Genomic DNA, 26,327 nt, shown 5'->3' with positions numbered 1-26,327 from the left:
TTCTTCCTCTCTCTCTCTCTCTCTCTCTCTCTTTCTCCCTCCCTCCATCTCTCTCTCTCTCTCTCTCTCTCTCTCTCCCCCTCTCTCTCTCCCTTTCTCTATTATTTCCTGTTGGGTGTAAATAAGGATGCAGAGCCTTTCAATAATAAAAGCTGCTTAGAAATATTTACTTCGTCAAGTACATAATATTTAATGAGCTCAACTTAACAAACACTTGTTCAGCACTCACAGTTGATCCTAAATCCAGCCTCAAGCCATAATTGAACCTATTTCATCCCAGTGTCTTAGTTTGCATTTATTTGTTACAGCATAATCACAGTAATATCTCGCTTCCTGATTGGTGTCTATTGTTTAGAGAAAGTTATGGTAAAATGTGTGTCGTTGATTTTTACCTTAAGAAAGACTCAGTTAGCCAAGCAATGTTTGTAAAGTTTCCTGTGGAACTTAAAACTTACAGAATCCATCACAAATAAGTTCCACATGTACTACCTGAAAAATGTAGATTTTAAAAGATCTTCAGACTGCAACTGGCCCGCTGACCTGTCGATCTCGCATGACAGAACAGCTTGCTTCCAAGCCACCTGTTGCTGCGGAATGGAACTGACTAATCCCCTCCTGTTGTTGTGGGCCTTGTGTGAGAAGCTGGGGCGTGGTGCGAAAGCACAGGCAGAATGAGAGGCACAAGACGGACTTACAGGGCAAGGAGATGTCAAGGGGGTCTAGCCAGGAGTCGAATTTGTGGTTAGAATGACTGGAAAAGTAGCGAGCACACACTCCCACTGGAAAGGCAGAAAGTATTATACAGACCACAAGCGAAGGAAAGGCTGGGCCGAGGGAGCAAAGCCATTTGTAAGAAGTCTTGAAGGCAATGGGGTTCCTCACACCAGATTACTCATTGGGAAAAGAGAAGGCAAGCCACAGGCCTAGTCCCTAGGCAAGCAGAAACCCAGGAGCGAGCGCCAAAGCCAGCAGCCGCAAGACCCTGCTGCAGAAACGGAGCAGCTGGCTTCAACCCCGCATCCTCCCAGAGCAAGCTCCAAAATAGTGGAGTGATTAAGAGTGGAGGAGCACAGGCTGGGGGGGTGGGGGGTGGGGGGGGAGGGGGGGAGGGGAGCCTGGACTCATTTCAGACCTGCCACCTGCTTGCTGTGGGGAGGGAGGCAGCCACAATTCTCTCAGCACCCTCCCCCAATCTGTCAAATCAGAGTCTATGGGTATCTATGCCACATACCTAACTTCACAGAAAATGTCAGTAATTGGCCAGCCACTATAATGCTTACTAGAGCTGTGTGGTGGAGGTGAATACATTCAGGGGGCTTAACTTCTGGTCCTTGCTCTGAACCTAGCTGATCTATATGCCATTTCTGTAGAACTGAAATGCAACCACAAAAACGGAACAGGAAACAGTTACTGATGCTTAGTCCAGACCCTAAACGCTAAGTCAAGATATGATCCTGGGGTCGGTTCAGCTAAGACAGAAAATGTAGCTGCTAGTGGGAGTTGGAAGTGCCCACCACCGAACACCGAACACCGCACAAGCTCTGCTCCCAGCCCAATGCTACCTTCAGAGGAAAACTTCTGCCAAGTGGCTTCCCTTTTCAAAGGGCCTAGATAATTAATTATAAATAGTAAACACAAGTTATAGTGACATTAAGGCCCCCACCCAGGTCACCTTGAATCTGAACCTCTGGGGCCATGGGCATTTACATCTTTAAAGTATTCCCAAGAGGCTTAGCTTTATAGGGTATTGTTACCATTGGGACATAAAATGTCGCACATGGGCTCATGTCTTTGAACACTGGGTCTCTGGGTGGTAGTGCTGTCTTGGGAGACTGAAACCTTTGGGGCTGCGGCCTCACTGGCAGAAGTGGGTTGCTGGGACTAGACCCCAAAGGTGCTTTCTACTTTTGGTTTCCCAACTGAGTGCTTGGATGCCTGGTCGATCTTGCTAATAGTTCTCACTGCCACAGACCAAGCTTCCATGGCTACCCTGACTTTCCGGCCATGATGGGCTGTTCCTTCAGAAACTGTGAACCAAAGAGAGCCTCTCCTCTTTTCAGCTGCTTCTGCAGGTATTTCATCATAGAGATAGAAAGATAACTAACCCACAGATAACTAACCAACTAGATGGTGTGATGGTTCCCACTTGGAGTGAGCCTACAGGCATCAATGCTCTTCTGTATCCTGAGAGACAGAGGCCCAGAACAAAATCTACAAAATCAACAGCAGCTACCTCAGAGCCCTATTCCTGCTTGCTATCAGATCAGGCACAGAAGTGCAGAGAGAAGGAGAAAAGCTTACAGAATTCTCATAACTCTAAAGCGAGCACAATGAATTGTTAATACTTTCCACTCAAGAGGCCTTCAATAAAGGCCAGTGTGGAAATTATCAGTGAGTTCGGTTGCCAAGAGAAATTTAGGATAATTGAATGAGGTGGGGAGAAGTTTCCGGAAGCCAACCAGTCAAGCCCTTTATCTACCAAGGATAGAACACGGAGTATTTTCCTCCTTTGACAATGTTACGTCTTTGAACTCAAAGGCAGGACAGGACAAAGGGAGAGTTGTGAATTTGCTATAAGGGAATCTACAAATGAAGCAAAAAGCCTTGATGAGAAAAAAAGTCACATCTCTGCCTTTAACTTTTCCATTGCTTTGTATTAAACAGGCCTATGCCACCCTTCAGGAAGATGTTCAGCCTGTAAGCTATGGTGCAAGTCCAGTGCATCAGCTAACAGCATAACACTAAGTGGGTGTGCTGGGAGAAGGCACCAGGCTTTGCTAACAGTTGCCAATACACTGATTTCCACTTACAGAATTTCTCGGAAAGCAGAAATTAGTTCTATTATGCATCTTCATTCTATGTGAAACATTCTCTTTAGGGGAATTATTTGATTCAGTGGAAAATAAAGTACTTGCAGACTCCAGCATAAGAAAAGGCAAAGCGCTATTTATGATCCATCAAATTTCTATTAGCAACAAGGAGAGAGGTTCAGCGGTTAAGAGCCCTAGCTGCTCTTGCAGAGGACCTGACCCGGTTCCCAGCATGCATATCAGGCTGCTCACAACTGCCTGTAACTCCAGCTCTGGGGATTGCAATACCTTTGGCTTCCATGGGCACCTGTAGTCACATGAACATACCTACACACAAGGGTGTGTGTGTGTGTGTGTGTGTGGGTGTGTGTGTGTGTATCTTACACTTTCATAAAAACTATACTCCCTCCCCATTTTTTCCAAACTGTTCTCTTTTTACTTCACACAATCCAGTAGTTAAATGCCAACAGGTGAACAGAAACTAAAAGTTTCCCAGTTATTTCTGAACAATCAGATGTTTAGCATTGTGTAACTCTTGTATTAAAAAGACATAAGACAGGGGAACCTATCCAGCGACATGTCTTGGCAGTGCTGCACAGTAGCCAAACACCAGCTGTGACGTGTCAGGCAGCTGGGTACGGCAGTCGCACTTTTAATCCCAGCACTCAGGAAGCTGAGGCAGGATCATCACTAGCTCAAGGCCAGCCTGGGATACGTCCTGAGACTGTGTCTCAAAAATGCAAACATTTTGAACACTGTCAGGTAACTGTTCTTAAACTACTGCCCGCTCTCTGTTTCGTTCTACTTTGTTCTGTCTTTTGCTTGCATTTGACAGGACAACTTGTTGCCAGTTGACGTCCTTTACCCAAACTGTCTTGCAAGAGAATGAGGAACTAAGACTTGCTTCTGTGCCCTGTGCGGTAGGTTTTCTACCTCTTCTGTGTTATCAAACTCTGCGGGCCACTGACGCTTCCTGCTCTGCTTTAGGAACCCTGGAAAAGGGCCCATCAGACCGTTTATCCTTTGCCCTTGGGGAGCCTTCTTCTGTATCTACAGGGGCAGCGAAGCCCTTCAGTGCTGAACTCTGCACTCTCCTTAAAACATGGCTCAGCCAGTGGGGGGTGGGGTTGGTCCTTGAGCAACTTCCTGCATTTCAAAAAGACAATTGAAAACAAGGCACAAAAAAAAAAAAAAAAACCAGCCAAGTTGCCTGAGTTTGAATTTTATATCTACCACTGGCCAAGCTACTTAGGATGGATAAACCTCATTTTTCCTAATCTGTGAGCTAGGGCTAAAAGTGATAGATCATTTGTCAAGCATATTTGAGGCCCTGAGTTCAAACTTCAACACTTAAAAAAAAAATGAGGGTGGAGTCATAGAGTTGCTCTGAGAAGCAAATAAAATGATTCACGTGATATGCTTGGCACAATGCCTAGCACAAAGTGCTCTTGAGTGTCTAGCTAGCCGTTATCATCATTTGCATATATTACATACGGCTACACGTAGATGGTGACACAGATAGTTCCTGTTGTCATTATATTATGTACCTTATCAATCTGTAAGACTTGAGGCCGAAGTGTCCCCAGTTATTGGTAAGACACCTGGTATCCTGAGGAATGGTCCGTCGAATGGGCAGTGTTCTCAAGGTAGGAGTGTCTTACCAAGGTTGGGAGGCGGGGGGCTGCAGAGTGAACACCACCAACTAACAACTAACTTGCTTAAAATCAGAACAAGCAGCAGGCTGTAAGTAAAACATTTGGTTTGGTGGTGCCCAAACCAGCAGATGATGCCTAAAAAGACAACATGTGAAAACCAAGCTTCCAGGATCCAAATACCAGGCTGTCCTTCAAGCATGTGTCCCTTACCAACCAGATAATAAAGCACAGAAAGAGCTTCACTGAATACCCCCAGTGTCACTTCTCAAGACGTATAGGATAATTAGGAAAGCTCTGAGCTGGCAGCACTTGCTGGTTCTCCCCAGTGAGCAGACCATCTTTGTTTTCATTTCAGTGTGTGCTGTCGTCACAGTAACTGTAGGCTCCAGACACTGGCCTGGCGTGTCATTTCCTCGTGCACTTCTACTGCCACACTGAAATAGCATTATGAACTCAGCAATGCCTCTCATCCTTTCCTGTTGTTGTGTAGCACTCCAGGCCAAGCAGAAAGCTCTAAAATGAGTTACTCGAGACATAAGTATATTAAAGAAAAAGAAAGTTAATTTGTCCCTATTACTGCATTGCCTATGACTCATGTGTGTCTGTGGGGGGAATTGTTTTTTTGCAAAAATCTTACAGATAAACAAGACAAGTTGGCAGTAACTTGATTGTCTTGGTGATGTCAGCAGTCTACTGTTTTCAATCAAATCATCTTCTGGGCTCAGATCTTTAGTGAATTATTTTTAAAGAACATATTTGGCCAACCTGCTTATTTCCTGATATATATATATAATGTTTTGGTTTTTATAAAAGTAAGAAGTAGATAATTCACTCATTTGAAGTGCCTGGGAGGACTGCAGTTGCAATGATGACAAAAGACAAAAGAGCTATTTCTAAGTGCAGACATTTAAGGTCCTTGGCCACAAAGCAACAAGCATTGTTTTCCTCACCTTTAAGATAAAGCAAGAGGTAAACAGCATTGAAGCAAGAAATTCAAACCAGAAAAAAATCCTTCAGCCTTAAGTGTTCCACTTAAGTCAAATTACCTGAGATAAATTCTGTCCTAGCTTTAAAATATCCTTTGGCTTGTCTTTCACAGGCCCCAGAAACATATAAATCACCCAGGATTGCACACTGACACCATTTCCCAAAAAGGAGAAGCAACCCTAACCTACTCCATGCCTCAGGGTCACTGTGGCTTACACAAGCTCACAGGGTGGGAAACGTGGAGGCTGCGTGTAGTCTCAGGACTTCATTTCTCTGTCCAGAGGTTCTCAAGTTGTTGCTCGGATGTGTAAGAGCAAAACTACTCAATTCAGGTTTCACCGTCCTCCTGAATTCTGCCACTACAGGATGCCTGGCCTTTAAAATTACACTGCCCCAGCTACTACCAGAGAAAGCTGTGTTCTGCCAACTGCCTTTCCCCTTTCTCATTAGGGAAAGAGTGAGACTGACCATTTAAGGACAAATAATATAACTCAGTATGCTTTCTGGAAGTTCCTATATTTTGGTCTTAGTACCTCTGCAGTGTATCTGCAAAACCAAGAAAACGGCTTGCAACACCCCCCATCTCTCTCTCTCTCCATATGTGTGTGTGTGTGTATACATATATATACATATATGTGTATGTATGTTTCCCTCCTCGCTTCATTCCTTTTTCACAAGCAGGTTTTCATTGGAGAACAATGATTGTCAAACTCAGCTTGCCACATCTTCATTACAAACTTCCTGTCAACTAGGAAAATGGGATAGAATCAACAGGTCTAAAGCATAGTCATCCCACACAAGTTTTACTGATACTCTATCTACTTAGAAACTCCCCCTGATAAGGAAGCTTTGTATATTTGTGTTATGTGCACACAACATAAGGCATATGCACAAACATCTTTGTAACATAACATCACTTTTGTTTGTCTCGCGGTAGACTTTCGTGTCATTTTTAAACTGCCTAGAACTAAGAGCAATGACTAGCAAGAATTCGTTTCTACATGGTAAGGTTGAAGTTAGCCTGACCTGAGGGTTTTTTGTTGTTGTTGTTTTTGTTTTTTTGTTTTTTGGTTTTGTTTTGTTTTTTTTTTTTTTTTTTTTGGTCTTTTCCATTTATCTGTTACTAGGTTAGTGAAACAAAACAAAACATCTAAGGGAAGACATAAAGAATAATAAATGAAATGTCATCCTCTCCGTGGAAGTCTGCATCGCTATGCATGACCCAGCATAGCTGGCTGTGGAAGAGACAGCCAAGCCCTAAGTATAAAGACATTTTATCTCCAAGTGCAAATATAGAAATGAGAACCGTCTACCCTGTGGGTGATTTCTTAACCTTTTTAGTAATGCTTCTAGAAGACACAGGACTGCTGAGTGATAACGGTGGGGGTTGGGGGGGGGAGTTGCAGCATAAATTCCATCTGGGATCATTGGCTGCCATTCAAACTATGTCTGCTTAGGGCGCCCAGCAGCAGCATCTGTCCCAACCCGGATCCCAATGTAAAGAGTGAGCTCTCCTGCCTTTCTTACCACGATGAGCATCATTTTACAAACTATCCGAGAACTTTGTGTGCAACTAGGATTAGCATAAACAATCACACTTAAAATGTGACAATAAAGGTAAGACTAAATTTATTGGACAGCCTATCAAACACATACCTTTATTATTAGCTGTTCAATCTGCAAACAACACTTTGAGGATGGACACTGTAACCCTGAGGTAAGGAAACTGAAGCACAGGGCGTCTGTCCAAGGCCAAAGTGAGCTGAAACCGGAGTCCAGGTCACCTGGCTTGCCTGTGACCTGCTATTCCTGACTCCTCCTCCATGGCTATATCCTGACTATTAGACAGTCAATAAAATTCAAGGAAACAAACGTTGTTTCATTAGCTTATCTTTCATTATGTTGACATGTATTAAAATACTACATAAGTTAATCTATAATGTAGATTTTATATCGCTTTCTGCATTTTTGTTAAAGCAGATATTAACCTAAGCTTGCCAGCCAGAGCTATAGCTTTCTATCTGAATATATAAGATTAGGTAAGTAAGTAAACTGTGGATTAAACTCTATACTTCACTAACTCTGAGGCTCCTATTATACCTAATGTTATTTTTTTTTTTTTTTAATGCTCATCTAGAGGCTGAAGAGAAGGCCCTATGGTAAAGAGTACTTCCTGCTTTTGCAGAGTTCAGTTCCCAGCACCCAACAGCTCAGCACTCCAGGGAATCCAGTGCCCTCTTCTGGATTCCTTGAGCATTATCACACAAATGACACACATTCACACAGATACAGACACATAAACATAAGTAAAAATAAGTCTAGTTTCATATACAAGAAGTAGGTAGAAAGATGTCCTTTTGTTATCATGTGTGAGGCATGCAATATCATCTTCAGAGTCAGATGTGTAAACATGGTTAAAATTGAAAAAACTATGAAGATTTTCACTGAGAAAAATCATAGGCAAAACAGTTAGCCATACTTCTGTTTGGTTTTCTTGATTTTATACTTTCTCACATACTCATCATTAGAAATCTAGAACCTAGGAAGTTAGCAGTTTGCCCACAGTGTGCATGGGGTCAAGAAGTTTCAGTGCTATCCAAAAGATTTCCCAAATGGGTCCCAGCTTCAATGAGGCCAAGCCTACCATGAGGCCAAACCTACGATGAAGAGCCCTAACTTAAACAGCATCTGACTGTCCAAACCACAGAGCAACTTCCAAAGTAGCTGTGAAGATGGGAGGTGATGGTCTAAGCCTGAAAGGATAAACAAGGTCTCTTCAGCAGCAGAGTAAGTGGGTCCAGGCAAGGCGAATGGCATGAGGAAGGGCAAAGTCTTCAAATGTCCACTGTGCCTGTGTTTGAAGGATAGTCCATAACCTGAAGTACCTGAAGCCGAGGGAGCTTGTCCCTGAGTAGCAGGAATGAAACTGGAAATGTTAAGCAGGTGTCACATGATAGAAGGTTTTCAAAGGGTGTTTGGCGGCAGCAAAGAGTGCCACTGGATAACCAAAGCGTAGACAGACAAGTTAGTCCCCCAGTCACCAGCAGCCTGGTTTGGATGGTAATGAGGCTGAAAGTGGGCCTCAATAGCATATCCAGACATGAGCTAAAGAGCGTAGTAATGGAGTTCAACAGCTCTTATAGGGCAAGGAAAGAGGACACACTCCAAAACAGCACACAAACACGAATCAGAGGATGGGTCTGTGTTCTCATGGAGTAAGATATTTTGTTCAGACAGTGGGGGAAACCATGTGGTTTGACCTCAGTAGCTCTTCATTCTCAAGAAGAAACTTACAAGCAAGAAAACAGTTAATAATACTCAAAACTCTACTTCAGCAGACATGGCTTTCACTCAGGGCCAAACACCATGCTCTTATCTGAAAGCTGTCTCACTGACTCCAGAGAAAATTGAATGCCTCAAACAAGTGGTAGATGCTGGCCTTCCACAGGCGTGTAGATGCCAGCAGTGTGACCCTTCCTAGGACTAAGATGAGAAAAATGCAGAGCATCAGCTTTGGACATTTCACGAGCCTTTCAAGACAAAGATATTTCATCTCCAGCTAAGGACCGTGAGTTTCCTCTCCAACCCAGAGGCTAGCATGCACCCTCACTGTTATTTGCATATGTTGATTACATAGGATTAGCTTCATTTATTTTGCAAACTAATCATGTAATCAGAACTGTGTAGCATGGTATACATTGAAATGACAGCATTATTTCTTTTTCCTAAACACACACTATGTTTAGGAATAGTCACCAACCAACTATTCTTAGAATAGGAACATTTGCCAAAAAGCCTTACATAGTCTCATTTGCCAAAGAAAAAAATTATTTTCTGAACTGGTCAATGGAAAGTCCTTTTTTTTTTTCCTTTCGCATTGACAAAATAGACACAAATAAGCTTTTTGTTTTGTTTTGTCTTGTCTTGTCTTTAAAGGTGGGGTCTTACTCTATAGCCCAGGATGTACTAAAATTTACTATGTAGCTACTATGTCACTCAGGTTAGCTTTGCGCCCACAGCAACCTTCCTGCCTCTGTCTCTCCATTGCTGGATCACAAGCATGAGCTTCCAAGTCCAGCGTTCAAATAATTTATTTTTTAAAAATGTTCTTTAGTGTTTTCCTTGATATTATTGTTAGATTTATTCATCTAAATTCTCTGGGTTATTTGAAGAAATAATCTATTCTCTTATGCAAATCTGGCCACAACTACATAACACCAGGAATCAATACTGACTATATCAGCCCTGTGTAGCCGCAAGCTGTGAGACTGAACATGAAATTGTTCCGTTGTAAGCAATTCTGATTAAAGTGCATGTCACCTCATGGAGGGGGCGACAGTACACCCTCAAAGGATATGAGGATAAGAAAACTTGTTTCACACAACTAGAAACACACTCCCTTTTTTTTTTCTAAAAAACTTAGTCTATGTTTCTTAAAGCAGAATCTATTGTATCTGCACAAAAGCGATCACTTCATTTAATTAGTTTAGTTACCACAACACTCTCCTGAAGCAGCAAATCAGCAGCAGGCACATTTTGTGCAGGGCAGATGCATTTTGGGCAACTGCAGGCAAATGAGGTCAGAGCCAGCACAAGGTGTCCCGGTGCAATCAGAGAATCCGGCAAAGCGAGCCGGCAGAGAAGCCGCTCAACAGTACAGCAATACAGACGCCATACAGGACTTTCCTCGGTCACCACACTAGCTGCTTAGCTAGTTTTAGTAAATAAAAGCTATTTTGTCCCCGGGGAAATGTCCCCTCCATGCCTTAGCTACCCTGATTGTGAAGGAGCCGTACTTTCATCGTATTTCTAGTACCTGCAGGAACATGAATAACTCAGCAAGGCTGGCTTGATGCGTATTAAGACATCACAAAACATTTCTTTAAAAGGAAATCGGCATGACTGCGAGAAAGAGAAGTTTCTGGGTTGCTTTTTAAAAAATACTTACATAGCCTCTAATAATTCTCACACGTGCAGGAGGAGTCCAAGCAAGGAACAAAGCAGAATTAGAGCAAACTGTCTTCTTGTGGGAGCAGATTTCTTAACAAAGTAGCTACTGGCTGGTGGCGGAGAGGGGGTGTCTTACCTGCTGGCAACTTGTTTAACTTTCTCAGCTGGTTTATCCCTTGAAGAACCCAGTGGCTTGTCCCACAGCCCAAGACCGAGTCCTGGAAAACTAGCCAGCCCAAAAGAAGACTGAGGAAAGCTCTTTTTCCCACTCAGCTGGGACTAGCCAGTAACTGAAGTCATACAGGAAACGGCACAGAGTAGCTGCAGCTTCTCCTTCAGATGGGACCGGCAGGAATTGGAAGTCGCCTATCTCCCACCCCGACTTTTGTTTCAAAGTTTTTTCAACTGTTGCTAGGTGTTGTTGGGTTCTGAGATTAAGTTTCTCCTCTGCTGCTTCCCGCACGCTGTCAGCGCAGTGACTTTGTTGGGGCTCTGAGCCGCGCGTGCTATATTTAACCAGTGTTCTCAGCGAGGCCAGCCTGTCAACAGCTGAGAAGTTTGCAGCCGGCCCTGCTCAGTTCCTAGGCAGCTGGGTTATCAGCCCCGCATCCCGCTCACCCCCGGAAAGATCCTGGAAGCCGGCAGACCCTTTTAAGGACCTCTGCTCATTTCACCAGAGGTAATTACTGTTTGCAGACTGCGAAGTGGGACTTGAGTTTTTAAATCTGAAAAGAAACAGAGCGGCAGTTGTCTTGGGCAGAGCAATTTCCCAAGGCAATATTCTTCTCAATTAGACTCTTGGATAATAAGTGTTGGGATATTTTTAATGCATTTAATAGCGTGCTGTGAGGGTTAAGAAAATTCACGGTGAGAGATCATTTCCAAGCAGCTTTCATCATTGGAGAGTCACATTTAGAGCCTGATCACTTAATCACGCTTAGAAGATGTGCCCTGTCATGTGTATGAGTGTTTTCCACATAAGGCTACCGTAAAGGAATGTTGACAACACTAGGATCTGAAAGAAGTAACGGCAGGAAGGAAAGTCTTACTATCCCCTACTCAAGCCATTCATCCACAGCAGCACATGGCAAACACCCCAGAAACACCACACGGGGGACTTGAGACTTGCTAGTGGCTGACAGCTTGAGTCACCATTAACCCTCAGTTCTCCAAAACCTGTGAGGAAAGAAAGGGGAAAAAATCCTCCTCCTTAAACTTCAGGTCTCAAGATTTTTTTCCCCCCTACTTCATTTTGGATCATAGAAAAATATGAATCTGCCAGGTTTAAGACTCATAAAAATGTGTGTTGAGCGCTCTCAATTGCTGAGCTCACGATGGAAATTAATGGTGATTGGAGCTGCTAGGGAGCCTTCCTAGAACACTGTCCTGAAAAAGCTCTCAACCCTGTCCCTTTAAATGGCGACCCTGTTCCCAATATCTACTCATTTTAATGGTAACCTTTCTTCTAAACTGGGTTCAGGGAAGCATGCCTATGCTCCTAGTCTCAGTGAGATAAAGTTGGAGGATGTGGAATTTGAGACAGCCTGGGCTATATAGCAACGTTCTGTCTCAATAGAACAAAATAAAAATAAGTAGAGGTGGAGGCAGGGGGATCAGATGCTCTAGGTCTTTCTCTGCTGCACAGTGAGTCCAAGGTAGTCTGAGATATGGAAGACCCTTTTTTTTTTTTAAAACACAGCACAAAATAAAAACAAGATACAAAGGTGTCTTCTTTTTGACATGACAACTAAAAGTGGACCGAGAAGATACAGAAAGGCAGAGGCACCGTATTTTAATAGTTGCGTGTGTACAGTATATTACCTCTATGCTAACCACCCCTACTGTTCATGTAGGGTTACTTACCACTTTACATAGCAGAGTGTGAATATGGCATGTATGTGTCCTCATTCTTAAAGACACATCACCTCTAAAATGAATGATGCCTATGTCTCAACCCATCATAAAAACAGCCCCATTCTCTCTAACCTAACAGGCGTACAGAGAACATGTCTCTTCTTCTTAATTTATTTAGTACTAAGCATATGTCAAACTTCATTTTGTTCAGGCTTAGTTTTTCTAGGTCTGAGCTAACTTTAATTAAAGGGGACTGAGGAGAAAAGAGGGAGTGGGGGAGAGAGAGAGAGCACACAGGTGAGATGGCTCTGCAGGTTAAAGCATGACGGCCTGATGACATGAAACCCACAAAAAGATGGTAGGAACACACAAAGCTGCCCTCTGACCTCTACACGTGTGCCCTGCCACATTGTTACATATCATATACAAACATGAATGGTAAATAACTAAAATGTTTAAAGGGAGAAATTGCTATTGGGCTTTTATGTGAAGTTAGCTGTGTCTTATAGAACCACAGTGGATATTTAGGCACAGCCCCTACTATGGATTGCCTACTCACAGTCCCTAAGAGTGGGTTCTGATGGAAAGTGTGAGAGCAGGGTACGGATGGTTCAGAACCATCAGGGGAGCATTAGTCGGTCCATCTAGCTATCATCTACCTATCATCTACCTATCTCTCATCTATCTACTACTACAAAGGCAGAGATAGCTTCAAAAACCACACACACTCCTGACAACCATACCACACACAACTGTTGCCAGTTGAAATTTCACCAAAGAGAACTCTGGGAATGTATCCCTTCACCTCTAGGGAGTTCTTTTATGGATGGCTCCAATTCACAAGGCAGCAAACAAGAGTGGAAACAACTCAGTGTGCCTTCAAGGGCCTAGATTCATTTTCGCAAGAGAATACTGGGGCTGGTTCTTCCTCAAATATCCAGAAAGAGGTTTTGGATCTCTTTCGTTTTGTATTATGAAAAGTGAATCCCCTGATGTTGTTTATTTTAGCTTTGGGTTAGCTGTCCACTATTGCTATTATTTTTTAAAATGTGGTGATAAGCAAAAGCATACAGGATACGGATTGTAATCAGATACTAATGCTACCTTCAAACTGTGCTTTGCTTTCTTTCTCCTGACATATGGTCTTTGTAGTCCTGGCTCTTCTAGATGCATATAGAAGAGTAGGCTGGTCTCTCAGTCACAGAGCTCTGCCTGCCTCTGCCTCCTGAGCTCCCGTGTGCTTCAAGGAAAGATATGAGTCACCATGCCCAGCTGACTAAACTGTTGATTAATATTCTACATACAGCTAAGGCTCACAGTCTGTCTCTCTCTGTCTGTCTGTCTCTCTGTCTGTCTGTCTGTCTCTGTCTATCTCTGTCTCTCTCTCTGTCTCTCTGTCTCTCTCTGTCTCTCTCTCTGTCTCTCTGTCTCTCTCTCTGTCTCTCTCTCTGTCTCTGTGTGTGTGTGTGTGTGTGTGTGTGTGTGTGTGTGTGTGTGTGTGTGTAAAATGTGAATTTATTTTGAAGGTTTTTCCCTCAGGAACAATTATTCTGACTAAAGCATTTCCCACACAGCCCTCAGAGGAAGTATGCTGTTAAAGAGCACTAGAAATTTGTGATTTGCCCACAATGAGGAACTGATTTTCAGCACATATGTTCATATCTGACTGCTCAGTTGCGTCCTTTCCCACAGTCTTAAGTGTGAGCACTGGGAACCCCTAGAAGAGTAAGCTCAATTCCCAACTCCAAGGATGAGTCATGAGGAAGGTCACAGATCTCTGTCATTTGAAGAGAAGGCAAGTGAGTGAAATAGCTACCAACAGTCAATCTCCAAACCCATTTCTAAGACCAAATCTCCCCGCTTCTTTATTTTAAAACCCATCATGACTTAGGGACTTTCAAACCTGAAAAGTCAATACATTCTCCAACACATTAGTGAAAGCTGGTATGAGGTTTACAGGGCAGCGTTCAGAACTGAAGAGGTATCAAGAACAAGTTTCAAAACAAACAAATAAACTAGTTTCCATACAGATAAGCTCTGTTGATGTTTAGTGCCTGGCTCTGAGACTGAGTATAAGCCTGTGAGTAGCAGAAAATATTTTGTTATTGTTGTTCCTTGTTGAATATCCGAACACCGTATTCAATAACAGTCAATCAATAAGAGTGACTTAATGAGCAAATTAACCTATTAGGATTTTTCAAAGGAAAAGGAAACTTTGGAGCATACAAAAAGCATGCCCAGGCTCTGTGTGTGTGTGTGTGTATGTGTGTGTGTGTGTGTGTGTGTGTGTGTGTGTACTTGCTATGAGCTGAGCGGAGCTCTGTGCACTTGACATGTACTGACTCGCTTAATTCTTACAGCAGCCCTACAATGCAGGGATGATTACCCGTATTTGGTAGGCAAGGAGATGTAGGCGCATGGTCACAAAACAAGTGAGCCAGGGTCGCAAACTCCTTATTAAATTGTAGAACCCGTACTTAACTCAGAGAATATGGTTCTGAAATGTGTGGTTTGAACCACTTAACCCCCTCCTGTATTCAGTAACTATAGTAAATACAGTAATTACTTACATGATCTCTGACAGCTAAACCATGTGGACTTTACTATCTCTGAATGCATATACTTTTGACAAAAAAAAAAAAAAAAGAATGTTTTGTTTTGTGGTACCCTGGCTTGAACTTAGCGCCATGTTAAGTAAGTGTTCTATCTTTAGCTATATCGCAAGCCCTAAAGAAATACATTCAAAATGCCACAGCTTCGAAGACAAGAAATGAGGTAATTTCGTTATAAGTATAGTAAAAATAAAGCCTCGTTGCAACTACAATCTTGTTGACTACGAAAGAAAAGGGACTGAAAAGATATAATTGCTTTAGTTTTTCTTTTTTTTTTTTTACGTCTATTTTTAAACAATGTGTACATATGAGCTGCTTAGCACTTTCTCTTAAAAGAACCATTCACAATGGCTTCAGGATTCACAATGGCTTACTGCTCAGTGAACTAAAACTGTCTTAAAAATACACTTTGCATCTGTGGTTTTATAAGAACTGAAAATTGTCCGTGAGCTACATGTTAAAAAAATCACAAATATATAAACAACAACAAGAAGAAAAGCATTGGAGAGAAATTCATATTTGGTTACTTGGTGTCAGAATGCTGCTGTTTCTCCTCCCTCCACCCCACCCCACCCCAGATTTCCATTTCCTGTTAATCTGGTCATAGATCTATTAAGACTTTACAGAACTTGAAGCTGGAGTGATGGCTCAGAGGTTATGAGCGCTGGCTGCTCTTCCAGAGGACTCAGGTTTCATGGTCACTAACAACCACCTGTAACTGCAGCTTACAGGGGATGTGACTCCCTCTTCTGACTTCTATGGGTACCAGGAACACATGCTAGAACACATGCACGCATGCAACCAAAGCACTCATACACATTAAAAAATAATAATAAAATGATTTTTAAAAGAGGATGCAGAGCTTTAGGGCCAGAGAGATAGCTCGGAGGCAAAGGTACTTGACATCAAGCCTAACAATCTGAGTTTGAGTCCCTGGCATACCAGAAATAACCCGAACTGGCCTTAAAATCTTTTTTTTTATTTCTCTTGCCTTAGTCTCCCAAGTTTAAAAGGGGGAAGAGGGACAAGAATACAAGCAGACATGAAAGCAGGGTTGGAGAGACAGCTCAACAGCCAGGAACACTGCCTGCTTTTGCGGAGGTCTCAGGTTCAGTTCCCAGTGCCACTTGGTGGCTCATGACTGCTCTAAACTCCAATTCCAAGGTGCCTGACACCCTTTTCTATCCTCTGTAGCACATGTCATGCATGCACACAGTACACGTCCACACATTCAGGCCAACACTCATATACATGAAATAAAAAGTCAATCACTGTTAAAAGAAAACAAAGGAGCACGTGAGCAAACAAGAAAGAGGACAGCTGTGGCCATGAATGTTATGACAGGACGATATTCTGCAGTCACAGATACCAGCATCCACTTTCAGGGGGCTCAGGTAACATCCTCCAGCATGCACTTCCTGCTTGCGACACAGCCACGCCACCGTCTTATGCAACACGGACCCTTGACTATAACAGACGGCTTTTAGCTGTTTGTGGTTGCTATTGCTTCTGATGTGTTGAGGCAAGGTCTCACTATGTATCTGCAGCAGGCCTCTCTGTCCATCCTCCTGCCTCTGCCTCTGCCCCTGAGTGCAGGTGCACTCCACTACATCTTGTTCAATGTGTTTTGGAAGGGAGTGGGACTCTCTAAGAAACAGACCAAAAAAACCCTGAAAACTGAGATTTGGGTACTCAACTCCACATAGTGACCATGTTTTTTTCCTCCACAAAACACATAGGTTTATATCAGAATGCTGTATAGACAACTAAATAAATCCAAACAAATAAATACAATCAGTTTTAGCTTGAGTGAAGGTAGAGCCATCAATATTTCTGATTCTGGAGTCAGACAAAGCTAGCTTGAATGTTCAAACTCTAATATTTATGGGCTGCATGGATTTAGAAAATAATTTTCTCCTAAGCTTCATTTGCATATTCTATTAGATGAATAAAGGAAGTTAAGGCCATGTGCTAGGATGCTATCAGAAAGAGATGAGTTACGACAGCTGGGCAATTGCATATCCTGGAGCTTTAGAAATGATATTTATCATTATTGACCAGTATAATGGCCACAGAGGTTAAAAAATATATATATCTCAAACAAGATGTTGTGAAAGAACCCAGACTCAAGCAGTGAACTGTGTGCCTGTGTCCACATCAAGCTCACAGCAGGAAGATGAGAATCTGTAGTTTGCGAGCAAGGATGCATGGGGCCCTCGGGAGGTAGGGCAGGGCTGGAACTGGCCACAGGAAAGGCTCCTGGGGCACTGCCAGTGCACTTCTTCCACGTCACCCCAGAAAAAACAACAGCTAAGATTTAGCACACATGGTTCATGTATTTTTCTGTTTATAGGCTTTAATTCAGTGAAAAAACAAGACACGTGAACTCTATACTACCTGAGGGCACTTGCCTTTTGAAAATGCACAGATGAAATAAGACTTTGTCTGAGACTTGCTTCTAAGCATTCTAGTGCAGGAAGGCTGTGTTTGGGATCTACAAAGAAATTTTGCATGGTGCAGGGAAGAGATATTTTCTCCTTGGGGGTTTACCTGAGGAAAGTGTAGTCAGTCTGCTGTAGTTGACCTTAAGAGGACAGAAAATCTCTCTTTCCTTTTCCTACCAAGAACTAGAACATGACATCACTCTCTGAGTATGTCACATGGTTACAAAGAACCTTGGGAAGAGGAGACCATCTGAGTCCACAAGTGGGGTGATATCTCCCCAGTTGTCGAGGATATGATGGAGTTTTGTCTCCACAGCTCTGTCCCCTCTGCCACCGCCTCTGCTCCTAGTCATGTTCTTGTGGGTGACCGGGCACCAGAGCCCTGGGCTGAAGAAAACAGAGGGAGCTGCAGGCTCAATGTGGCCAATTTCCATTACCTAAAATGTGTTATTTGTTATAAGCTTTGTTTTAACATAAACATCTTTCTTTGCAAAACATATTTTATTGCTTAGGTTTTTATACATAATTCTAAACTGTTGACCACACTGTCAAATACGTGAACATAAGAAAGCACAAATGGTTCTTTTTTAAAATATTGCTGACTTGGCCAAGCGGTGATGGCAGACACCTTTAACACCAGTAGAGGCTGGCAGATCTCTGTGAGTTCAAGGCCAGCCTGGTCTACAGAGTGAGTTCCAGGACAGGCAAGGCTATATGGAGAAACTCTGTCTCAAAAATTTAAACAAAACAAAACCTGTCTGACAATTATCTGTAGCTTTGCTAAAGGATAAAACAGTGTTACAGTTTCAGGAACAAATTTGTCTTATTGATTGCCCACCCCCACCCCCACCCCAAAAGGGAGCTGACATTGAGTGGCGACAGAGACATAGCTCATCTCAGCGTTAGTCCAGACCTGCTGACAGGACTAGCCCAACACCAGACCAGTTTCCCCCAAAGTAAATCCCGCAGTGTCTTTTTGTGGGACTCAATTAAAATTTGCCTTAGAATTATGTCATAAATAGATACGGACACTAACCTAATGCAAGGCTCTCAAACGCAATGCTTCTTAATTGAGAGAAACTTCACCATCCCGCAGATATCTGGCAATGCCAAGAGGCATTTTTCAGTTTCACATGGAGGGTTGGGCTAGCATCCTAAACAGGACTGCCCCAGAGAGGAAGTTGGCTGCCACAAACACCAGTAGTACCGAGGTGGGTGACCTCTGCACTGGAGGACAAAGTCCTAACAATAACCAGACAAAATGACCAGCAAGAGCTTAGAATCTGACAGCAATAATGAGACAGAGACATTTATTTAAAAAGGCAAAAAACACAGGAATCACAAGAAATACAAAATATGGGGCTGTGGCTAGGACTCAATGAGAGAGGTCTTACCTGGCATGGGTGAAACCCCAGGTTTGACCACTAGAAGCACCACCAAGGAGCGGGAAGTTAAGCCATATAGAGATTTAGAAATTACTTTTAGGGCTGGAGAGATGGCTCAGAAGTTCAATTCCCAGCAACCACATGGTGGTTTATAACCATCTAGAATAAGATCTGGTTCCCTCTTCTGGCCTGCAGACATACATGCAGGCAGAACACTGTAAACATGATAAATAAATAAATCTATTTTTAAAATTACTTTTAGCTTTGAGGTCCAGGAATTTTTAAGGAAAAAAGAAACCCTTAATATCCATTTTAATAGGGTTTAAGTAAACTTAGGTGTCAATGGGAGAAGGTATTGGGGAGTTTTGTTGGTGGTGGTTTCAATGGCGGGCTTGTTTGTTTAAGGCAGGGTCTCCCTATATAGCTCTGGCTGGCCTAGAACTTGCGGTATAGACCAGATTGGTCTCCACTCTGCCTCCTCAGAGCCAGGATTAAAGTCAAGCACCAATCACACTGGGCACAGTTGTTTGTTTGTTTGTTTGTTGAGTTTTGTTGCTTATCCCAGGATCAAATTTGCAGTGATCCTCCTGCTTCTGCCCCAAGTACGGAGCAAAGGAACACTACTGGCCAAAGGAGCTGGTGATGTGTGTAGTTCTTTTTAATATAAATAGATAAATAAGTGCAGAAACATTTGCTCTGTTCCACAATGGAAGGCTATGCATGTTGCAGAGAGACAGAAGAATTCCGGCAGAGGCAGTAATCCATCTGTCCGTGGGGTACACAGTGGGAGAGCAAAGAACTTCCAAGAAACGTGAAGAAGGTGACAGATGCTCAAGGAATGGAGAAGTGTGGAAAGCTTGACCCCAGCAGTGCAGAACACAGTCTGTCTTAGACCTTGGTCTGGCCCATAGCCGTTTGTGTTTCCTGAAGTTCCTCTGTTTTGGCTGAACTGTAACAACTCCCAAAACTACATTAAGTGGGTTTGCATAACTAAAGTGGCTTGTTTATCTGCATTCTTGCCCTCCCCAGGCTCAGAGCTGATTCAGACATCTCCCGGACTCATCATTCACAGGGTTTGAAATGTGCCCCCTTCCTCATTATACCCTTTCTTTTCTTTTCTTTTCTTTTTTCTTTTTTCTTTTTTTTTTTTTTTTTTTTTTTTTTTTAGTTTTGGTTTTTTGAGACAGGGTTTCTCTGCCCTGGACTCACTTTGAAGACCAGGCTGATCTCTCAAACTCACATCAATCCATCTGCTTCTGCCTCCCTAGTGCTGGGATTAAAGGCCTATGCCACCACGCCCTGCCTGTCAAATATCTCATCCCAAAAGAAAATCTACCTCCATTTCCCCCATTGAATCCAGAATTCCCAATCTTCCACAGAACAGGTTTATTATTACACAGTAGAGTAACGGGGCAAACCAAAACAGTCTTCAGTGGGAACAGTCAGGCCCACTGGTCTCAACTACCAACTGCTAGCTTCCAAGTTTTCCCTCCTGAGGTGTTTGTTTGTTTGTTTGTTTTGTTTTGTTTTGTTTTCGAGACAGGGTTTCTCTGTGTAGCCTGGCTGTCCTGGACTCCCTTTGTAGACCAGGCTGGCCTTGAACTCACATTGATCCACCTGCCTCTGCCTCCCGAGTGCTGGGATTAAAGGCGTGCGCCACCACTGCCCCAGCTTGCCGGGTTCCTGTATGCAGTGATAAGGATGGGTCCAACAAAGAAAGTTAATCCTTGAAAACGCCTCCTGGTCACACTGCATGGTCAAGTTCGCTTTGTTATGGATGAGGCCTGAGTTGTTTGGGGTCACCCAAGAGGCATTATCTTTCTCATACAAAATCAATATGGCTTTTCACACAGCTATTTTATATACCTCTTGTTGGTCAGGCCAAGGCCCAGAGAGGACAATATCTAGACGCCAGACGAGAAGCAGTGTCCCTCTTCTCTAGGGGACAACGCCAAGCAAGTTCCCCCAGACTTTCTTTCCCTTTGACAAAGAAAATCAGTGTCTAAAGAGGTGGGAACAACTCCCAAATCGCCTGAGCTGGGCTTTCAACCTTGCTGCCTTGTTAAAGAGAGCCATGGCCTTCTTTCCCACTCTTGGACCTCTATAACCTTCAGGATTCAGTGCAGGAGTCTGTTGTGGAAGATGGTACCCACACCTGTAATCCCAGCACTCAAGGCAGGAGGGCTGCTGAAAGCTGAAGGCATCTTACAAGGAGTCTACGAGTGAGAAATAATTTAAGGGAGGAGGTAGAAACAAAAAGCATGTTTAAATATTTGAGAAATAAAATCTGTTACCATATTAGATGCCATCATCTTTCCTCATCCTCTGTCCACAGTAAAATGAGATGCAAAACTAAGATTCTTGCCAGAGTCTTTTTTGTTGTTTGCTTGTTTGTTTTGAGATGTTTTCTCACTCTGTAGCCCAGGCTGGCTTGGAACTTTAACTTTGGGATAACCTCAAACTCACAGCAGTCCTCCCAAGTGTTGAGACTATAGGTAATTTCCATCATGCCCAGCTTCTATCTTTTAAACACAGGATTGTTTGTTTTTATGGTTTTTAAGTATGCATGTCTGTGTGTGGGTATATGCACAGAGCACAGGTGCCTCCAGATGCCAAAGGCTGGGAGTCTTCCTGGAGATGGAGTTACGGGTGGTTCTGAACTTCCAACGCCAGGGGTGGAATCCAAGCAATCTTGGCTTCCCTACAAAAGCAGTAAGTGCTCTCTGCCACTGAGCCATGTCTCCTGCCCTTGTGTGGCCTTGCAAGCTTGTTCTCTTTAGGGCGAAGGAGCAAGAGATGTTTGATAGAACTAATTGTCATCCCATGCAGTTTCTTTCTGCTAAGTGCCATCGAATCTGGGTGTGTAATTGAAGCTGTGTTTCTGGGAATATGCAATTGTGTAACCCAAATTCCCAGGAAGTTATCTCAGAAACTCCGGGACTTGCGGTTGGACTTTCAGCAGCTTAATGAGTAAAGAGCTTTTTTTTTCCCCTTTGGTTTCTCGAGACAGGGTTTCTCTGGTAGCCTTGGCTGTCCTGGTGCTTTGTAGACCAGGCTGGCCTTGAACTCATAGCAATCCGCCTGCCTCTGCCTCCTGAGTGCTGGGATTAAAGGCGTGCGCCACCATGCCCAGCCCGTGAATAGAAATTTTTATAGCATGCTGAACTCAGCCTTTTATTCCTTGCTGAATAACAGGTGTATATGTGTGAAGGGGCGTGGTGATGAGACCTCCATCTCTGACATGATCCGGGCTAGAGATGCTTGCTGGTCTTTGGAAGGTGGATGTCCTCCAATAGTTCATTATTAACACTTCAGAGACGCTTCTGACATTTGAATTCAGCTTATTAATCATAAAAGAGAAATGAAACTCCACCTGGCTTCTTGGTATCTGCACCACCAGAGCTCTCAGCATTTGTACACTTGTTCACTTCTGTTTGAAAATGGCACCTTGCTGTGTGGAAGTTCTGGCCAGCCTTATTCAAAAGCAGCCAAAGTAACAGTATGCATGTTGTTGCTACTGTCTGGCACCACTGAATGTAATAAATACAAAGATGAGCCCATTAAAATGCCCTTGTGAAGCAGCATCACACACGAGCCTGAGACACCCTCCCTGCTATTGCAAAAGCATCTCATCCACTCTAAAACATTAAGACTCACAGTTTTGTTTGAGGCACTCTAAAGAGCAAGCAAAGCCCTAAGTGGAAATGTGATATATAATAGTTTTGGGCCTTTCAGGGATAGGAAAAATTTCACAGAGCCATACAACATTAAGAACAAGACTTTTAGAACGATGGAAGCTGACCTTCAACTTCTGAAGTCGAATGATTCCGACTGTCTCATAAAGGGCAGCTATCTCTTTAGTTTACCAAGAACATGCAGCCAGATACAGGAGATCAGAAGTTCAAAGTCACCCTTGGCTAGATAAAGAGTTTTATAAAGGCCAACCTGAGCTACATGAAACCTTATATTAAAAACCTCATAAGTAAGAGAATAAATCCTTAATATCATACTGTGCTTGAGTACCAACATGAACAAGGCTTGTTCTTAGGAATGAAAAACATTATAACGTTTTCTCTCACTTCTGCAAATATCATCTAGTGGATGTAGCAAACATATAATCAGGATTTATACAAAGTGTAATTAGAACAAAATAAAATAATTAATACTGAAGAATCAGAAGTGCTTGTCTGCAGTGTGGGAGTTTAAAAACAAGAGAATCATTCTCTGGAAGGAGCTGAATAAATCAGAGAGGCAGACAAAGAGTATATGACATACACAAAATGGAAACTAGCCAATTCTCTATTATCTATTATTATGAGGACAGAAATTATATAAGTGATTGAAATGCATCTAAAATACTCATACACACACACACACACACACATTAAAATTCCAAACATCCAAATCATTTATATATCATATGTCAACCAAAGACAAAGGACCCAAATTAAAATCTTATAAGTCACTTGACTAAAAATCATTTGTGCACTCACGTGGTGAGTCTCCCATAGCTGACAAAAGTCGCAATCCTAAAGTAAAAGTCTACAGAAAACTAGAATCAATTACAGGCGATACGTTAGATAGATAAATGACATACAGAAGGATTCCTGGGAAAGGAAGGAAGACACGACCGTGTAGATTGGTTCACGTGCTTATGGAAGCAGAGACATCTCCGATCTGTTGGCTGAGGGGGAGAACTGGGAGAGGTGGTGGTTTAATTCAGTCCCAGTTCTAAGAGTTAAAGGGTGGGAAAGAAATACTGCAAGCCTTGTCCAAGACCAAGTTCTGAGAGCCAGGAGTGTTTTCTGGAAGAAAAAAAAAAATGGAAGCTCTAGTGGGGATGGAGGCTTCCCCTGAGCTTTGTCTCTGCAGGGGCGCTCACCCACACTGGTTGAAGAAGACCTCCTTTACATATTTTACTGGTTCAAATGCTAATCTCTTCCAGGAACAGCCTCACAAGCACACTGAAAAAAATTATGTTTTCCAGTTGAATATCTTTTAGCCTATACAGTTCACATGAGTTGTCATCTTCAAGCAAACACAAGCCCCTATCACACCTGTAGCCTTATAGTGAAGGCCCAGATCCTTGAAGAGCCTTGTTTACCACACAGTTTACTTAAATATGGAGCAGAGGAGAAAGCAGTATTTGATTAAATTTGATTTATAGGTATCATATTACAGCTTGTATCTCCAAAAATTAGACTATATGCATATATTGAAGATCTCCCAACATTGTCTTTATTGCTTTGTGTTCGAAGCTGGCTTCTGACTCCTGATCCTTCTCAGTTTACCTGTCAGGTCAGACACTGTTCTTATGGCTGTTATTGTGTGTAGAAGCATGGGACTTCCTGGGGTGACTGTTGTTCGCTCTCATTTTCATATCTCTTCTCTAAATGAAACAACAGAAGTTACTCAGTAGAAGACAGAGGAAGGGGGAAATTAGGCAAGCCTCAATCTGATACCTATTACAACAAACAAAAGCATTAAGATAAACATATATACACAAATATGGAGTAATGCATTTCTTGGCAAGAATGTGGTTGGGTAAGGATGAAAGATGAGTAAAATTTAGAATGTCCATTGGCATATAAATAGCTCTGAGACTTAGCTGGGTGTCGGGAGGGGGGGTGGGGGGGTAGGGGGGCAGGGGCACCTGTAGTTCCAGCACTGGGGAGGCAGAGGCAGGCAGATCTCTGTGAGTTCCAGGCCAGCCTGGTCTACAAAGCGAGTTCAGGACAGCCAGGGCTACACAGAGAAACACTATCTTGGGGGAGAAAAATAGCTCTGGGACTTGATTCGAGTAGTAAGATGCTAGGAAAGGTGACACCTTAGCCTGCGGGTGATCTTATTCAGTTCAGTGGTTTTGCTTCATTTTGTTTGTTTGCAGTTGTTGTTGCTGCTGCTGTTGTTGTTGTTGTTGCTGCTGTTGTTGTTGTTGTTTGCCCGCTCTAATGGCTTCCCTCTGACTCCTGTATTCAGATGCAATGTGGTCAGCAAGCCAGTGACTTTTGCCTTCACACCTTCTCTGCCTGTTTCCGGGAGGAGCTCTGTCCTTCTGGAAGTGTTAGCCAAAATATGCCTTCTCCCCTAACCTGCCTTTGTGAGGGTAGTTTATTATCACAGCAGGAGGAAGCTAGAGAGCGTTCTCCTTACCACGCTCCAAACCCCCCCAATAGTCCACTTACCTTCAGATCTGGGCATCGAAGGCAGTCCCTGAAGAACCACAAACCATAATTTTCTTCAGATACTTTATATTCACCATCTCAGCCTAAATCAAGTCTCAATATAGCCACCATTATAGATAATACTAGCTACAACTATGAATGGACAAATGTCATGTCTAAGGTTAATTTACTTGAAAAGGCTGAGTCAGAGTGAGAAACAGTACCAGTTCCTACCTCAGAACCATCTACACCTTCCAACACAAGTGGACTTTCCACCAAAAGTAGTTTTCCATTTTCTACAGAGGTGACTCTCTGTCTTTACATGGGAGCTTTGACAAAATTCACCTACATTAGCCTGGGTACATCGCACTTTTCTGATCACACTTTTTGTTCAGCAGAACCTTTTTTTAAGCCCACAAGTGGGAAAGAGGCATGTTTAGTCCTGTTGCTAACATAAATTTATTTTACATTTTTTAGTCAGTTAACTCTTGACCACAGCTAACTCTGTTGAACAAGCCTACTTATGGGGATCTGCATCTATTCCGCCTGACAGAATCCTGGCTCTACACATGGAGATGTAAGTAATTCATAGCAAGGTATAAAGGGCACAGTAGCATGTGTATTTGAACAAATAATTAAGTCTGGATCTATGGGACTCATAGAATTTTAATTTTAGAATTTCAGTGATTAGTCAGCAAATAAAATTTAAAGATTCTTAAAGAGACAATGTCACCTACCTTGTACTTTTTAGTTTCATATTTTAAAAAACATGCATGCTGAGAGGACAGCAAAAATCCATATCCTTATTACAGTAATTGTTTAGCCTGTACAGTGTTTTATGTTTTAAGGTAATAACCTGGCTGGGAAAACCTTGTGAAACTACCACACAGGGGAAAGAGTCCCTGTTAAAATAATGATCAAGGAGCCAGAGAGATAGCTCAGTGCTTAATAGTTCCTATTGTCCTTCCAGAGGACCCCAGTTCTGTTCCCAGCACCCACACAGTGGCTCAGAACCACATGTAACTCCAGCTCCGGAGAATCCAATACCCTCTTCTGACCTCCGTGGGTACTAGCAACTCATGTGATATACATACATGTATTCATGCAAAATACTCTGACACATGAAAAGATGATTTTATAAACCCCATGAAAGCATGTTAAGATCTTAACAGGGGTGAGAGACAGCTTTCTGTTTCCTCTTTAGCATCTTTAGATGGAATTTAAAGGTCACAGTCCTGAGAAGACACTCAGTGTCACTCGCATTCAGCCCCAGAAATTGCATTCCTCTACTGGTCAGCTGAGCCATGTAATATGATCTTAAGCTCTGGCTATTTTGGGTAAAGGAACCCCATGGTCGTGCATGCTTCAGCTGAGTCTCATGTCAACAGGGATGGGCATGGGGGAGAATTATGCCCGATTATCTTTAGCAGTGTCATGCGGCAGTTTGTACCCTTACTGATGTCAGA

At 42.8% G+C, this 26,327-nt stretch overlaps 1 protein-coding gene across 4 annotated transcripts in view; it reads right to left on the bottom strand.

The window, feature by feature from the left end:
- The window catches only part of FILIP1 (filamin A interacting protein 1), a 187,881-nt gene that overhangs the window by 148,234 nt on the left and 13,320 nt on the right, over nt 1-26,327 (bottom strand). Inside the window, exon 1 of one of the 4 annotated variants that reach the window (XM_084754258.1) lies at nt 10,539-10,869. The exons of 2 other annotated variants lie outside the window; for them this stretch is intronic. The gene's annotated coding sequence lies outside the window, so the exon portion shown is untranslated. Of the gene's footprint in view, nt 1-10,400; nt 10,498-10,538; nt 10,870-26,327 lie in introns of those variants that run through there. One more of the 4 variants, XM_084754259.1, reaches the window with a different exon arrangement.

Source organism: Acomys minous, assembly GCF_964271855.1.
Source record: "Acomys minous genome assembly, chromosome: 13".
Taxonomy (NCBI): domain Eukaryota; kingdom Metazoa; phylum Chordata; class Mammalia; order Rodentia; family Muridae; genus Acomys; species Acomys minous.
The sequence above is the reverse complement of the archived record's forward strand: the minus strand, read 5'-3'. Positions and strand labels throughout refer to the sequence as shown.